Raw genomic sequence first — 12,386 nt, 5'->3', positions numbered from 1 at the left:
CCCCAGTGAGTGCTGCACAGATTGCACCAACATCCCATACTCTCTGCTCCTTAATGAAGGCCCTGAGCTGTTTATATTCAATGGCTTGACGGTTCCGCTAAAACCGCAGCCAAAGGAAGGTCACAGGGAATAAAGTTAAATGTCTATGTGGTAATATCTCCAGAGGAATGCCAGGCTGTGGTCCCTGGAGGGAGAGACTCTATCCCAGTACAGGTTGGGCGGGGGTGATATGTTGCAGAGTGAGGATGGGAGGGTTATTCAGTGACCCGGCCCTGCTGGGGTTACAGGCAAACACTGATTACAGACTGAGATACAATTGGAAATGTTCATCACACAAATACACCCGGGGAGGGAATGGAGTCAGAAACTGGAATTGGAGGGAAAATGATGGAAACAGACCCATTAATGTTAGTGACCTTTAACCCCGCAGATTATCAGCGGTGCGGAGTTTTTCCCGCCATCATTCGGTCCTGGATTGAAGATGGGAAAGATTCTCTCAGTGAAAGTCTGGGTGAAAGTGTGGAGATGGGACATGTTGTCCGCATTGTAAAATGACACCTGTCCGCCCTCATAGTCCAGGTACACCCCGATCTTCCGGGGCTCCACACTCGGGGTGAGGGGGGTCCGTGAGGGGAGGTGCCGGCGGAATAGACACTTCCAGCCTTCAGCCGCACTGTCCAGTATCCGGTCTCTGGGCTCAGGCCGAATATCCCTTTCCTCCCGGCAGACTCTCGGGTCACTCCCACAACCCACTGAGTCTTGTCCCTCACCTCCACCTCCCAGTAGTGTCTCCCTGATGTGAATCCCTCCGATCCCAGGACAAAGGGCCAGGGATCGAACCTCTCCGGGGTGTCAGGGAGCGGCTGCCGTTTGTCTCCGAGTCTCACACTGGTCCGGTCCTCAGACAGGATGAGCCGGGGACTCGCTGTGTTCGGATCCAGAGTCAGAGAGGCTGGAGCTGGGGGAAAGTTAAAATAACACAGTCAGTGATTTAAGCCGCGATTTCCGCTGTCTCGGCGGGTCGGTGGCGGGCGATGTCGGTGACAGGTCCCGGACTCGCTGCTGGCTCCAGCCCGCTGTCCGAAATGATTCCCCCTGATTACACCTGTTAAGCACCGCTCAGCGGGTTTGCCGGCCAATTGAAGGCAGCGGGTCTGATGACGTCTGGTGACGTTTGACCCATTGAAAAAATGCTATTTTCCCGCACCAAACGCACCCATTGCCCCCTCGAATAATTGCCCGATCATTTCTTGATGAGATAGAATCAAACTGAGTGACATTCCTTTCTAAATCCTCAACCTTGCTGCATATTATTGAAAAATTACTTTGTCTCAGTATTGATCAGCACGTCTGGCCCGCTGAACAAGACAGTAGAAAAATAGATCAAATAAGATGTAAATACATTTAAGATAGAAACGACAAGTTAATGGATAAACTAATTAAATTCACAGAGGATAAAACCCAAGGAGTGCAAGACGAGCATTAAAATAAATGATCAAAGATATGGCACTATTATATATTACAGGTTTTCATATTATAATAATGATATAGAGGCATTGGAGGAGGTGTAAAATAGATTTACAAGGAAATGGTTCACAATGGCGAGAGGTTATCATCATCAGGAAAGATTGAATAGGCTCTAGAAATGGGAAAGCTGAGGGGTGACATGATAGAGGTCGTTAATATTATGAAAGGGTCTGATAGGGTAGATGCAGAGAAAACGTTTCCACTTGTGAGGAGACAAAAACTAGGCACCATAAATACAAAAAAGTAACTAATAACTAACAGGGAATTAAGGAGAAACTTCTTCACCCAGAGAGTGGTGAGAATTTAGAATTCACTACCACAAGTAGCAGTTGAGGCAGATAGCTCAGAAGCATTTAAGGGGAAGCTAGCTTAACACATGAGGGAAGGATATGCTGGTCGGCTTAGATGAAGACGGTTGCGAGGAGTCACGTGTGGTGCATAAACACTGGCTTGGGCCTGTTGGGCCAAATGGCCTGTTTCTGTGCTTTAAATACTTTGTCAAATAAATCATCAGGCTGGGCCATCGAAATATTGTTTGCGAAACAAAGGGGCACACATGGCACCGAGAAGGCGGGGGAAGACCCATAGAGGGAACAGGTTGGGGGAGATGGAGCCCCTCAAAGTCGGGGAGTGCCGTGGGATGGGAGGTGGAGAGTTGTTGCCTGGGGTGGAGGAATCACCAATTCCATTATATTTTGAACCTGTTTTGTGACGAGCAATCTGGGTATTTTTCTAATGCTAGTGTCATCTGTCAGTCTAAAGAATAAGAACATTGTTCTGTGAATGAAATACCATACACTCCTGCATCTTATGTGGGGTCAGAGACATTAACACTGATTTCACAAACCATTTTCAATCTCCTTTTGGAGATTATTTCCTTATATTTTTGTTCTTAATTTAACAAATACTGTAGCTGTATTTCATTATTTCAATGTACTCACGCAACGAGACTGTTGCAAATTCTGAAATTGGGACGATGAAAACTCTTTACCTGGGCTGATGTTCTCTATCATTTCTTTCCATGCTGTGTACTGACCGGGTCCTTTGAATGTTCCCAGCGGCAGATTCCGGCCGTCCAATGAAAGGAGACGATCACCTTCACTGATTCTGAAAATATGAAACATTCAGCTCTAGAATTCTCGCAGTTTGTTCCTTTAATAGATTAAATAACAATTCAGTCGCGAGAACCTCATAACTTCTCTTCCGAGAAGCTGCCTCCTGAAATAAAACAGAAACACAGACCTGAGTTCACAGGGAGCCTCTGGGGGAAGCAGTTCAAAATTCAGCATCATACACTGCACGTGACACCAAGTGTGAAATAGTTCATAAATAAAAACAGAAAATGTTAAAACAAAAATCTCTGTTGGTCAGGCAGCATCTGTGGAACGAAACACAGTCAGCGTTTCGGGTCTGTGACCCTTTTACAGTGGAAACTTTCGGCAGGGGCACTGAAAGGGGATTGAAGGAAAGAACAAAAGGGAAGGTCTGTGAAAGTGTGAAAGGTAGCAGTTATTTGAGACACAAAGGAGATGATGGCAAAATTGAGATTGAAATGGCACAATTTAGGAAAAAATGAGAATCTAGATGGGGTGTGAATGGCAGAATAATTTCCAGTTGCCATAGGAAAGAGAGAACCAATAAAGATAAAAAGGGGGCATGTTGGTTTGTTAAAAATAAACGGAGGAAAGAGAACAAAATATAGGCAGAGGTTCTTTACTGAAATTGTTGAACTCGATGTTGAGTCCAGAAAGTTGTGAAGTGCCTGAACGAAAGTTTGGAAACGAAGAGGCTGAGAGGAGACATTGAGGTGTACAACATTGTGGAGGTCATGGATATAGTGAATAGCAAGGGCTTATTTCCCTTGGTGGAGGGTCACTTACGAGAGGGCATAGTTTTATGGTTGTAGGTTCAGAGGGGATTTGAGGAGCGGCTTCTTCACACAGAGTGTTGTGGGGGGTCTGGAGCTCACTTCCTGTAAGGGTGGTAGATGCAAGAACCCTCACCACATGAAAAAAGTGCTTGGGTGGGCGCTTAAAGTGGCGTAACCTGCAGGGTTACAGACTTAGAGCTGGTAAGTGGGATTAGACTGGATAACCTCTTGTTGGCTGGCGCAGACATGATGGTAAGTACAGCAGGGAATCGAATATGACACGGGTGATCTCCTGGACTAGTTTCGATCGCCTGGATGGGACGGAGAGGAATGCTCATGTTTTTTTTCCCCAATTGGCCTGGGTTTTATCTGGTTTTTGCCTCTCCCAGGAGATCACATGGCTCTGGCTGGGGTGGAGTGTAGAATGTTTCGGTGCAAGGGGTGTCGCAGTTATGTGAGGCGTACTGGTTGGGCTCAGTGCCCTTTACCTTTCTGCCATTGTTCATTGTTCATAGGTTTATATGTAACCTTCAGGGCTGCTGACCGAGGGGCAAGCTCGAGGGGCCATAAGACCTACTCCTGTGTTCTTATGTTCTTATGTGATTGATTGTACTTTCTACATAAACTAATCGAGAGACAGAAGAACCTCCACAGCAATTATTGAACCGGACCTCCAACCACCCGGAGGTACACTCTGCATGTAGCACCGTGAGGGGCGCTTCTCCCTGGGGATCTCACACCGCTTGGATTCAGCGCATTGAGAGTCAGTTTGCTGCCTTCTGGTGCCTGGCCTGGTTGTAAATAATGATCAGGTATATGATCAAACTGTTGGTGCACAACTTATCATTAAGATCAAACTGAAATGGAAACGGTCGAAAGAAAACGAGAATGCAGTGAGGCAGATTTAGGTAAAACGAGTAGCGAGCTAGCTAAGGTGAGGTAATAGAAGATAGACACACAGAAATGAACATCAAAAATGGTATGTTTTAAAAAGTGATTAGAACAATGTAGAATATGTGTATTCTGTTAAAACAGAAGGCAATTGCTAGTAGGTTTAGAGGTCCATGGAAAAATAATAAAGCAAGAAACCTATTTAAATTATTGCCCTGATTTCAAAATAGATGATCTTGTTGGAAATACTTCATAGATATGTTTGAGGATATAATACACATGGTTGATGGGACAATACAGTGAATGCAGTGTACATGGAGTTTAGGAAAGCCTTGATAAGGTATCACACACGCAATGACTAGAGAAGCTCGTGCGATATGGAATTCGGGGAGGATAGCAAATTGGATTGAAATTAGTTAGGTTAAACTCAGAGAGTAGGAATTAAGGGTGGGTTTTCAGGGTGATTATAGTTGCGCAGTGGAGTCCCAAATTGTTTTGTTCTGGGGGTAGATTTAATTTGATACAAGACCAAAAGAAGCAGTGAAGGGTTAATAAGAACATATGAGAATGGGCTAAATTTTGTTGGACAGAATTATCTGCCAGTAAATGTGAGCTGAGACAGGGGAAGTAACAGCAGGAATTCTACTCCAAATGGAAGTTGGCTTGGTGCGGTAGGAGAGCAGCGGGATTTGGGGGTACAGATTCACAGAGCATTAAAGGCAACTCCACGGGTTGATAAGGCTGTTTAACAAAACCTAATAGGATACCAGGTTACATAGGATTACAAAAGATATACGACACTGAAATAGGCCACTCGGCTCAACCAGTCCATGCTGGCGTTTATGCTCAACTCGAGCCTCCTCCTGTCTTTCCTCAGCTAAATCTATCACCATAACAGGTTGTATCACAAGAGATATAGCATATAAAATACAAGAGGCAATGATGCAGTATTAGGCTCCACACCATGGGGACGATAATCTGGTTTGAATGCGGAGACACCACAGATGGTCTCGGATGCTGGCTGGAATCAGGAAATGTAAATATGAAGAAAGAAAAAAAATGGGTTAATTTTCTTTGGAAAAAAAATTAATTTATGGGACAACATGATACAATATCAAGGACTTATTTAAGTGGGACAAGACATGTAGAAACAAACAATGGAGCTACTAAAGAGGTCGCAAAGTTTCGGTTTGAAGAATGGACTCAGTCGAGCACAGGGGTGATGGGTGGACGGGACTGGGTGAAAATTAGGAAATGTGCCTCCGAATTCTGGATGTGTGCAAGTTTATGGAGGGTGTAAAATCGGAGGCTGGCCTGCAGAACATTGGATTAGTCAAGCCCGTAGGTAGCAAAGGCATGGAAGAGGGTTTCAGCAGCTGATGAGCTGAGGCAGAGGCTGAGACGGGCGACGTTACCAGATGGAAATAAGTGGTGTTGATGATGGCATGGATATGTGGTCAGAGTCCCATATCGGGGTCAAATAAGACGCCAACGTTGTGAACAGCCTGGATCAGCCTCAGACAGTGGCCGAGGAGAGGGGTGGAGTTGGTGTCGAAGGAACGGAATTTTTGGCGGGGAATAAAGAAAATGTCTTCGACCGTCCCAATATTTAGTTGGAAGAAATTGTTATTCATCCACTTCTGGATATCGGACAAGCACCGTGACACATCGGAGACATTGCCGGGGTCGCAAAGTAGAGCTGGGTGACGCTAGCATACATGACGTTGAGTTTTCAGATAATGTCACCGAATGGCCAGCATGTATTTAAATAAAACAAGGTGTTACCTTCAGAAATGAGACTGTGTCTTGCTCCGCCATCTGTCTCTGTAACTCGGATATCTCTCGATTAATACCATTTAACTTCTGTTGGATTCCACTGAGGTTTTTTTCCATTGATTCTAGAATATCCCTCTCTTGTTCCCTGAGATCTCTGATCAAACGCTGCTCCTTCTCACTGAGAATCTGGTGCATTTTAGCGAACTCGGATGCGATGTGGGTCTGCAGACTGCTTGACTGTTCCTACCAAATGAATTGTGAAACACAATTAATGTACCGTGAAAAAGGGAACAAAACGAACCCAGATCCCAGAAAACCAGCACAGGGAGACATAGAAACATAGAAAATAGATGCAGGAGCAGGCCATTCGGCCCTTCGAGCTGCACCTACATTGAATATGTTTATGGCTGGTCATGCAACTTCAGTACACCACTCCCGCCTTCTCTTCATACCTGCTGAACCCCTTAGCCGTAAAGGCCACATCAAACTCCCTCTTGAATATATCCAATGAACTGGACTCATCAATTTTCTGTATCAGAGAATTCCACAGGTTCACCAGTCTCTGGAAGAAAAGGTTTCTCCTCATCTCTGTCCTATATGGCTTACCCCTTATCCTTAGACTGTGACCCTGGTTCTGGACTTTCCCCAACATCCGGAACATTCTTGCTGCATCTAACCTGTCCAGTTCCTTACCCTAACTGCGGAAATCTGCTGTTCCTGGCGCCGTGCGGTGTCCAGAGCCGAATCCTTTCTCTTTGTCGCCGATTCCAGGGATGATTTCAGTTTATCCTGGAATTAGAAATTAAATTAGTGTAAAGTTTAAACACAAGATGTTTAAATGATGCCAGAGATTCTACCCTCCATGTTACCCTGTACATCTGTGCAGCCTCCGTCAGTCCCACGAAGTTGTGGGACTTGTGACTCCGCCCCTCTGTCGCGACCAGACACTTCATACAGATCAGTTGCTTGTCAGTTTCACAAAACAGCGTCAGTTCTTCCTGATGTTCCTCACAGCGATGTTTACTGTCTCTATCTTTGCATTCACGGGTATTTTTCGAGCTTTCTCCGCCAGATTCGCCAAGGCCCGATTATCCCTGAAGTTTATTTCCGGAAATTCCTCCCTACATTCCGGACAGGAGTTTGTCTCCTTCTTTTCCCAACACTGTGTGATACAGGAGCGGCAGAAGTTGTGCCCACACTCCAGTATTACCGGGTCGGTGAAAAAATCCAGACAAATGGGACAAATTGCCTCTTCGGTCAATCTCTCCGACTGCAATCCAGAAGCCATTTTTCTCTCAGCATTTCCTGATTCAAACCGCTGTCAGTTTCAATGTTTGTTTAAACGGAGGAGCCAGAGCGAGATTCCGCACTTACTGCTCGACCTGTTCAGCACTGAGATGTTTACCAATACTCAGAGGTAAACGCCGATATTAGAATACATGAGGGAAAAGATTGAGCGTTGTGTGTGTGGAGATTTCCCAATTGGTGGTTAGGCGCTTCTTCCCTTCATAGAGAACAGTAGACCTGCAGATCACGGTGCCCGTTACGTTGGGGGCTGATTGGCGGTATTCCTTCAGGAGAGAGCTGGACCTGTTGCTGGGTGGGAAGGAGTTGGTCTGGTAACTGAGATAGCTGCCTTGATGGCCAGGGACAGTGTGATCTCATACATTACTTTACATCGCCTAAAGGAGACGGAGAGGAATGTTTCAGATGCTATCGCCCCTCATCGCCAATCCCTGGATATTATGTGACTCCCAGTGGGTTTGGAGTGTCTCTGTGATTAGACATTTAGGCAACACAACTGTATGGGACATTCTGCAGAGACCCGGTGCTATTTTCTGTTTGGTGTTTTCGTATGCTCGCAAATCAAAATTATATTCTGTTGATGGGAAATTAAACAATCCACTCACAGTACAGTTTCGGGCAGTATGTAGATTTAATTCGTAAACTGTGGAACTACAATCAAAATAAAGAAAGAAAGACTTGCATCTATATAGCGCCTTTCACGACCACTACATGTCCCAAAGCGGTTTACAGTCAATGAAGAACGTTTTGAAGTGTAGCCACTCTTATAATGTGGGAAACGCTGCAGCCAATTTGCACACAGCAAACGCCCACAAACAGCAATTTGAAAATGATCAGATAATTTGTTGATACAGGTGTATATATTCGCCCTGGATACCGGAGATAACTCCCCAGGTCATTTTCTTAATAGTGCCATAGGATCTTTTATGTCCACCTGAGCACGCGTCTGTTTAACGTCACATCCAAAAGACAGCACTTCTGACATTGAAGCAGTCATAAATAAAACTAAATCTTAAATATTTACGGCACAGAAGGACGCCATTCGACCCATCATGTCAATGTCGTTCAGAAAAGAGTTATCCCGCTCTGTACCTGCCTTGCATACTATGGCATTTCAAGTTCATATCCAAGCACTTTTCAATTATTATGAGGGTTTCTGCCTCTACCATCCTTTCAGTCAGTGTGTTCCAGAACCATAGCACCCTCTGAGCAAAAACATTTATCTTCATCTCCCCTCTAATCCTTCTACCAATTACTTTAAATCCATGTCCCCTGGCTATTGCCCTCTCTGCCCTCTCCAATCTCATAATTTTACACACCTCAATCATGTCTCCCCTCCGCCTCTTTTGTTCCATGGAAAACAACCCCAGTCTATCCAATCTTTCCTCATAGCTAAAATTCTCCAGTCCTGGCAACATCCTCTGTGACCCAGCTAGTGCTTTCTACAGTTCGAGCATAACCTCTCTGCTCTTATATTCTGTGTCACAGGAACTCATCCCATATGCCTTCTGAACCAGATCATCAGCCTATCCTGCTATCTTCAGAGATCTGTGGACATGCACTCCTCCAGGAACCTCTACATTTCTCAGTATCCTACCATTTAATGTGTGTTTCCTGCCATGTTAGGCCTCCCCGATTGCATTACCTCATACTTCTCCAGATTGAATTCCATTTGTCACTTTTCTGCCCTCTTGACCAATCCATTGATATCTTCCTCACTAACAACAATATGGCCACCTATTGTATCATCTGCAAAGCAAACTTCTTAATCATGCTCCTAAATTAAAGTTTAAATCATTGATATTTCCCACGAAAAGCAGGGGAACTAGTACTGAGCCTTGTGGCACCCCACTGGAAATAGCCCTCCATTCAGACCCACCCACCCCTCGCCATACCCCGTCAACACTTACCGTCTGCTTCCTGCCACTGAACCAATTTTGGATCCAATTTCCACTTTTGCTTCGATCCGACGGGCTTTTACTTTTCTGACCAATCTGCCATGTGGGTACTTCTCAAATGCCTTGCTAAAATCCATGTATACCGCAGCCAATACACTACCCTCATCGACCTTCCTCTTTACGTCCTCAGAAAATTCAATCAGGTTTATCAAACACGACCTTCGCTTAACAAATCCATGCTGATTATCCTTGAATTATCTGTGGGTTTCTAACTGACGATTTATACCGTCCCTCTGAATGTTTTCCAATAAATCTCCCCCACCAAGGTTAGGCTAATATAAGAACATAAGAATTAGGAGCAGTTGTAGGTCATTCGGCCCCTCTGGCCTGCTCCGCCATTCAACAAGATCATGGCTGATCTTCTCCCTCAATTCCATTTTCCCATATCCCTTGATTCCCTAATGAATAAATCCCTCAAAGTAAATGTGCTGACTGTAGCACTATGGCGAGTCTGGTTCTAATCTCGATCTGTTTGCTGTTATAAAACCACAAGGATTTTTTTCCCCCCAAGGTCCACCCAGTCACATTATTTTTAGTCGCAAAGTCCAACGCCGCAGACAAAACTGCCTCCTGTAGGTGAAACTTATACATTGCAGCGTCCCATCCCTGTTCCTCTATTGGCCCTCTCCCTGGCATTTGGAGCTGATTGGCTGCCAGATCGGATTTGCTGCTGGAAATCTCGCCACCCGCCGCTGCATTTCTGGCAACGGCCCTAGAGAATTTCAGCAACTGGTTCTTTACAAGTGATGGAATATTCATCTTTTCAAATGGTAAAATAGTAAAGACATTTAGTTGAATCCCCGTTCAACACACCAGCCAACTCATCTCTCCCCTAAAAGCTTCTGCAGCTGGTGAGCCCTCACAACATCCCACCCACTCTCCCTCTGAACCCCAGCCCACAGAGACGCTCTGTCCCTATTTCCAGGCACACTCTATCCCATGTGCAGACACTCGCATTCTGACTCCAAGTTGGTTAATTACAAAACTTAAATCATAAAGTTCGAGGAATTTACGCACAGTTAACCTGATTTTGGGGCATAGATAATTTAGTGTTAAAATAACTTATTCAATGTGACTTCGTAATTTCCCATCACTTTACTCTGGATGATTGCTGACTGTTTCCGGTCTCTGCGAGATTATAACTTTGGGCACGAGATGTGATCACATGCATAAATCAGGAATAATCGATTAGTATTGATCACCAGTCAGGTCAAGTACTCTCTCAGTCGGAGTTCCCTCAGTTTGTTCGGTGTTAGTGAGAAATTATTGATATTTTCAGTCAGAACTTGAACATATCCCGGGGAATACTGAAACGCCTGCGAATTCCACATTGACGTTCTCCGGATACTGACAGAGCCCCGGGATGAACACAACGATCAGCTGCAGCCAGGACCAGCACAAGAGCTGCTGCTGTGAGTGAAGGGGCAACAGTGACCCACCCAGCGGGACTGAGCTGGGCAGAATGGAGAATAAACCGCTGGGGTCCCAGAAACACTCAGAGGGTAATTCCCATTGGGGCAAATAGCTGGCAATCCTTTACTCATACAATCCACCGTCTACAAGGCACAAGTCAGGAGTATGATGGAAAACTCTCCACTTGCCTGGATGAGTGCAGCTCCAACACTCAAGATGCTTGACACCATCCAGGACAAAGCAGCCCGCTTGATTGACACCCCATCCACCACCTTAAACTTTCACACCCTCCACCAACGATGCACCGTGGCTGCAGTGTATACCATCTACAAGATGCACTGCAGCAACTCACCACGTGTTCTTCGACAGCACCTCCCAAACCCGCGACCTCTACCACCTCATCATCATCATCATAGGCAATCTCTCGGAATTGAAGAAGACTTGCTTCCACACTTGAAGTGAGTTCTTTGGTGGCTGAACAGTCCAATGTGAGAGCCACAGGCTCTGTCACAAATGGGACAGATAGTCGTTGAAGGAAGGGGTGGGTGGGACTGGTTTGCCGCACACTCTTTCCGCTGTCTGCGCTTGTTTTCTGCATGTTCTCGGCATTGAGACTCGAGGTGCTCAGCACCCTCTCGGATGCACTTCCTCCAATTAGGGCGGTCTTGGCCCAGGGACTCCCAGGTGTCAGTGGGGATGTTGCACTTTATCAGGGAGGCTTTGACGGGAGCTTGTAGCGTTTCCATTACCCACCTTTGGCTCGCTTGCCATGAAGGAGCTCCGAGTGGAGTACTTGTTTTGGGAGTCTCATGTCCGGCATGTGGGCTATGTAGCCTGCCCAGCAGAGCTGAACAAGTGTGGTCAGTGCTTCAATGCTGGGGATGTTAGCTGAATGAGGATGCTGATGTTGGTGCGCCTCTCCTCCTAGGGGATTTGTAGGATCTTGTGGAGACATTGCTGGTGATATTTCTCCAGCAATTTGAGGTGTCTACTGTACGTGGTCCATGTCTCTGAGCCATACAAGAGGGCGGGTATTACTACAGCTCTGTAGACCATGAGTTTGGTGGTAGATTTGGAGGGCCTGGTCTTCAAATACTCTTTTCCTCAGGCGGCCGAAAGCTGCACTGGTGCACTGGAGGCGGTGTTGAATCTGGTCGTCAATAACTGCTCTTGTTGATAGGAGGCTCCCGAGATAAGGGAAGTGGTCCACAGTGTACAGGGCCGCGCCGTGGATCTTGATGACTGGGGGGCAGTGCTGTGCGGTGTGGACAGGCTGGTGGAGGACCTTTGTCTCACTGATGTTCAGCCCATGCTTTCATATGCCACAGTAAATACGTCGACTATGTCCTGGAATGCAGCCTCTGTATGTGCGCAGACGCAGGCGTCGTCCGCAAACTGTAGCTCGACGACAGAGGTTGGGGTGGTCTTGGACCTGGCCTGGAGATGGCGCAGTTTCAACAGGTTCCCACAGGTTCTATAGTTTAGTTCCACTCCAGCGGGGAGCTTTTGACTGTGAGGTGGAGCATGGTGGTGAGGAAGATTGAGAAGATGGTTGGGGCGATGACACAGCCTTGTTTGACCCCAGTCCGGATATGAATTGGGTCTGTGATGGATCCATTGGTAAGGATCACGACCTGCATGTCATC

The 12,386-nt window shown here is 46.1% G+C and overlaps 1 pseudogene; it reads right to left on the bottom strand.

Annotated features, from left to right (window-relative positions):
* Positions 1–373: 373 nt before the first annotated feature.
* Positions 374–7,352, bottom strand: LOC139230615 (nuclear factor 7, brain-like; annotated as a pseudogene).
* Between the last annotated feature and the right edge of the window lie 5,034 nt (positions 7,353–12,386).

This window comes from Pristiophorus japonicus, chromosome 19 (genome assembly GCF_044704955.1).
Source record: "Pristiophorus japonicus isolate sPriJap1 chromosome 19, sPriJap1.hap1, whole genome shotgun sequence".
NCBI lineage: Eukaryota > Metazoa > Chordata > Chondrichthyes > Pristiophoridae > Pristiophorus > Pristiophorus japonicus.
This window is presented reverse-complemented; position numbering and strand designations above follow the sequence as displayed.